The sequence below is a fragment of the Elephantulus edwardii genome, unplaced genomic scaffold (assembly GCF_000299155.1).
Source record: "Elephantulus edwardii isolate Elephantulus edwardi_28Jun2011 unplaced genomic scaffold, EleEdw1.0 scaffold00280, whole genome shotgun sequence".
Classification (NCBI taxonomy): Eukaryota; Metazoa; Chordata; class Mammalia; order Macroscelidea; family Macroscelididae; genus Elephantulus; species Elephantulus edwardii.
In genome coordinates this window covers 1,710,070-1,715,915 of record NW_006400030.1, presented here as the reverse complement: position 1 = coordinate 1,715,915, position 5,846 = coordinate 1,710,070, and positions in this window count along the sequence as shown.

Genomic DNA, 5,846 nt, shown 5'->3' with positions numbered 1-5,846 from the left:
TCCTTCCATCTTCTTTTTATACATCCTGGATCATTCAACATTCTACCCAAACTGTCCTTAAGTATTGCCACCTGTGGCTTGAATTTGTTTTTCAACTCCTTCAGCTTAAGAAACGCTGAGCAAGTCTGGCCCTTTTGATTTTCTGACTCCAGCTCTCGCTTTGTCGTCCTGAGCTGGCTTTTGAAATTTTCTATTCAGCTCTTTGATTTCTTGATTTCTTCCTTTAGCTTTGGATGCCGTAGATAAAGAAGTCTCCTTTTAATGAGAAAGCTTCATAGATTGGACAATGAGAAGGTTTCAGAGATTGAATGTTAAGGTATTTTTCAAGGTTCTGTTGAAATTGGTTAAATAGTACTAACTCTTCAGGCTGAGGCTTCATGGGATTTCTTTTGTCTATCTCTAATGACTTTTGCTTCAAATGCTGTACCAACAATTTGGGATTATTCCATGTTTACCTTGATACTGCATTAACTCAATGTCAACTCAAACAACTGGTTTTTCTAGCATGAAGATAATCTGCTGGTTTCTCTAGCAAAACAGTAGATGATCCAAAGCTCATTAAATCACAGTCTAAAGCCCAGCAGAGACCATTTCTGAAGGTCACAGGAAGTTAAAGAATGCTTTGTGTGGTTCCTAGGGGAAAAAATAATAAAGTCACAATAGGAAGATATATATAGCAGGAGTCTGGAAGAGAACAAGAAAATGAAAGAAGGGAGCATCATCATGCTAGCACTAAGGCTAGAGTACCAGCACCAGTTACCCCGGGGTCGATTCCCTAATGGCAACTCCATGTGTGTCTGCCTCCGGTACTCCATATGCTTTTCTATGGTGGGTTTTTCATGAACACATCACCAAGCCTTTCTTTTGAGATGCCTCTGTGTGGACTCAAACCTCTAACCTTTTAGTTCAAAGTCCAGCATGTTAGCTCCTTGCACCACCAGGGACTCTGGGAACGAAAGTTGTTACAAGCTGTAGACTCTGATTCATAGGGAAAAAGTACCTATTGCTGTTGAGTCAACTCTAATTCATAGTAATTCTGTAGGACAGAATAAAACTTCCCCATAAAGTTTTCTAAGGCTGTAATCTTTATGGATGTAGACTACCACATCTCTCAGACCAGCTGGTAGATTTGAACCATAGACTTTTCTTCCATTTAGTACCTGAACACTTTCATCTCTGTGTTACCAAGGCTCCTTCCAACTTAAATCATAAATCTGACAGAGCTGAGAGAGTCTAGTGTGAGACTGGCTGTCCATAACAAGAAACTAGGTGGATGGGGTGGAAGTCCTGACTCCCCTATTTACTCAAGATCTTTTGCAAATTCAAACAAAATACTACTTTGTGTTTCATCTGATGGCTTAGTGGTAAGAAGCTGTGCTGCAATCCCAAAGGCTCACAGTTTGAATCTGTCAGCTGCTCCATGAGAGAAAGTTGGACAGGCTTCTCCCGTGTGATTTACTGCCTCTGAAAACCTGCTGGAGGATCAGCTATGAGTAATTTTGAACTTGACAGCACACAATAACATCTGTAATATGAGAAGCCTTCTTAAAGATCATTTCCCATACAGAGTTGTGTGAGTGTCTCATCATCTTTCTAGTAACATTGAGTTAGATGGCTCACCCTTGCTGCCTGACCCACTTTTGCACCATCTTCCCCGACCCTCACCAAGAGAAGGCTCAGAATACAAAGCTATTAAAACATTTAGACATAATAGGAAAGAGCTTGTGTCTTAGAAACTATTTGTAGTGATGGAATTGGCCGTGTGAGATGAGTTTGACCCTGTGGTGCACTTGCCATTGAACATGAAGCAGGGTTCCCTCTGTGTGGAGTTTTGTGTTACTCCCAGAATCCTTTGCTTTATCCTGGTATTTCCACATTCTTAATTAAAAGCAGAATGACTTTGCTAACACTTTGAAGATTTGTTAGGAATGAATTGGTGACTTTGGTCTGATTTTAATTCTTTTTTCCTTTGAGAAATAGGGGATTAACTAACAAAGCACTTTGTGTACTAGGCAGGTTATGGCTTAATTAACACGATTTGATGATTTGACTCTCTGCCCAAGTAAGCAGCTGATGGGAGCCATAAACCTGGGACCCAACTTGCATAAATTAGATACATTTCAGAATGGCACTGTGCTAGAAGTTTGAAAGGCAGTTTAACTCCGTCTTAGTGCACCTGCCATGTAACACAAATGACCAGACAGTGAAAGGCAGGTGAATAATGATACTGTGAGAACCAAACGACCATGTGAGTGTCTTGGCCAAGTACCACAGGCTGTTCTGGCTTGAGTTTCAGTGGGGTTTGGAACAGAAATGAGGATATCCACAATTAAGGCTCATCTCTGCCCTTAACTAGTGTGTTCATGAGCTTTCACGTAATCTTTCTTAGCCTTTATCTGTAAAATATGGAGTATACTCAGGGTGAGGGTGGGAGGGTATGGGGGGATTGTATACCAAGAAGGAGTTTTTCTTTTGCTTTTAAAGAAGTGTGAACTGGGGGTGGGGGTGGGGTGGGCGGGGATAAAAGGGCAACAATGAATGAATGGAAATCCACAATCTTTGTAAATGTTCATTGAAATTAATAATAATAATAAAAAGATGGAGCTTGATGAGATCCACACTACCTGTCTGTCAGTTTGCTATATCTTGTGGTGGTTTGTGTGTTGCTAGGATGCTGGAAGCTATGCTCCTGGTATTTCACATACAAAAAGGGTCACTCATGGGAGACAGGTTTTCATGGCACTGCTAGCCTAAGACAGACTAAGAAGAAAGGTCTTGTGGTCAGCTTCCAAAAACTGGCCAGTGAAAAGTCTATGGATTACAACAAAATATAGTCCAATATAATGCTGGAAATCTAGGTTTAAAGGCACTTGGGACATAGCAGCTGAAATAGTGGAGAAGATGGCACGGGAGAACGCAATGTTTGATTCTGTGGTGCATGGGGTTCCTTTGAACCAGAGATTACTCTACAATAATTGAGAACAACATGGTTCAGCAAACCCCAACATAAGCTGGATCAGGCAAATTACGTTTGTCGGGGTCTTCATTCTTCGCCATCCTCTCTTTGACATTTACTGACATTTCTGTCAATGCTGCCGCCTGCTTTTGGATTTACTGTCAGTCTTCTCTATCAGCCCACCAAAAGCTCTCACAGCATATAGCGTTGAAATCATTAGATTCTTCTCTCCCAAAACCTCTCTGGGTGATTTCTGAATTGTTTATGATAAAGGATTTTATGCTAAATCCTCTGTAGTAGTGGTTCATAACAGATTTGGTTTGTTTAGTTTTTGGTCCATGGTTTCTTTCAAAGTCTAAGGAGAATCGGCAGGACTTCTCATCAGAAAGATAAATGACACACGGAAATGGCACGTAGGGTTTCAGGGATTTCATGGATTTTGAGGGCCTTCAAACTGAAGGCTCCTGAAAAAGGCCTTCTATGTTACAAGCTTGTATTATGCTGCATTTCTCTGCTGGAAAGGCTAGGAACTAGAGGTAGAGGAAGGGAGGTAACCCAGACTGAGCCAGTGGAATGACTTGGTCACAGTGGGACATGACTGAGCCCTGGCCATCATACCCTTCTTGAGACAGACAGCAACACTTCCTGAATAAAAGCTCTGTCCTGTGACTGGCTCTATTACAGACTTACCATGTACTCCTGGCTAACGTAGAAAATATCCATACACTTTTGTTTCTAACACAAAGTGGAAAATAGTATCTTGTAGTTGTCATTGTAGTGTGGTGAAAGTAAATTTAGATTGCATTATCAGGGTTTCTGTAACCAGGACATGATCTACATATCAAAGTTGTGAGTTTGGCTGGTAAAGGACTTCTGTTCCTGTCTGAGTTCATCACACAGAAGCTAAATTTTCCCAAGTCACTAGTGCATTGTCTACATGTGCATCTAGACAGATCCTTGGGCCCTTCATCTGCTTTAGAAGACTGACCATTCTGCTACACTTAATCTGTTGGGAATTCCTATAATTTCCTCATTCTCTGTCCTAGAGACAATACATTTCTCTCATGGACTTGTCATGACCTGAAAGTCCAACCGTGGATGCTTATCTTTTGGTTTTGAGTATGGAGTTACTGATCCAATAGTGGAAATAAATCAGCACTGGTCTGTCTTGTTGGGGAACGTAAAGTAGATATGAGTGGGAGCAGGATTCTGATTATGTTTTAGATATATGTATGTATCATCATTTTTTAAAGACCAAAACCCATAAACTTACATTTATTTTCCTCTTTTTCTTTTTCTTTTTCTTTTTCTGCCTCCTTTCCTATATCCTATTATTTACTCAATAATATGCATAGGAATGCTTTTGGTTTATGTAATTTGTACAAGTAGAAAATCACTAATAGTTTATTATGATCTTAGAATTTCAATTACTTTAATCAACACTAGGGAGTTTAGGTGGCTTCGTGGTAAGGAGATGTACTGTCAACCCAAAGGCTTATGGTTCAAATCCAGCAGTTGCTTGAACGGAGGAAAATGGGCAGTTCTGTGTGATTAGCTTCCTCTGAAAACCTGCTGGAGGGTCAGCTATGGGTCGGTTCCAACTCCTCCATACACAACAACAACAACATCATCAAACCTAAACTTTAAAAAAAAAAGGTCTGTAATGTAATTTGTCATGTGTTCCATTTAAAAATCTTTTTATTAGTAAGTTTTCTAGCAATACAAAAGTAGAGTGGCATAATGAATTGGCATATACCAGCATGCAGCTTCAACAGTGATCATTGTTGCCCAATCTTGTTTCACATATACTCTCACCCTGGGACTATGTTAAAACAGTTTCATACATAAAACTTCACTCATAAATATATTTCTTAAAGATATAAGAACTCTTTGTGAAGTTAATCACTGTGCCAAGATTTTAAAGAAATCAATAATTTCTTAATATCAACTATCTTATAACCATCCACTATTCCCTAATGGTCTTATATTTTATCTTATTTGACAAAATCTGTTTTACTAAATTTTTTTTATTTGAACTGATATTCGAGTAAGATCTGTAGGTTAAGACTGGCTGATGTTTCTCTTACGTTTTTTGACATACAAGTTACCCTCAAGTTCTATTTTTCCTTAACATTTTTCTTATTACTGTTTTTGAAGAAATTAGATCATGTAATTTTTATACTCAGCAGAGAACTGCCAGATGTGCAGGCTGGATTTAGAAGAAGCCATAGTACTAGGGATATTATAGCTAAAGTTATTTGGATCTTGGCTGAAAGCTGAGAATATGAGAAGAAAGTCTATCTGTGTTTCCTTCACTATGCAAAGGTATTTGACTGTGTGAATCACAACAAACTGTGGCTGATTCTGAGAAGAATTGGAATTCCAGAATATTTGATTGTGCATATGTGAAACCTTTACTTGGACCAGGAGGCAGTTGTCAGAACAGAGCAAGGAAATACTGCATGGTTCAAAATTGGGAAGAGTGTATACCAGGGATGTATTCTGTCTCCATACCTTTTCAATCTATATGCAGAACATATCATCCAGGAGGATGGGCTGTATGAGGAGGAATGTGGCATCAGGATTGGAGGAAGACTCAATAACAACCTGCATTATGCATATGACACAACTCTGCTTGCTGAAACTGAGGAGGACCTGAAGCACTTGCTGCAGAAGATCAAAGACTTCCACCTTCAATATGGATTGAAACTCAACATCAAGAAAACAAAGATTTGCACCACTGGGCCAATTGGCTGCATCAGTATGGATGGTGAAGAGATTAAATTGTTGATAGTTTTAGTTTGCTTGGTTCCACAATCAAGACTCTTGGTACCAGAAGGCATGAAATCAAGAGGCAAATTAGGAAAGTCACTGTCAGGGACCTACCTCT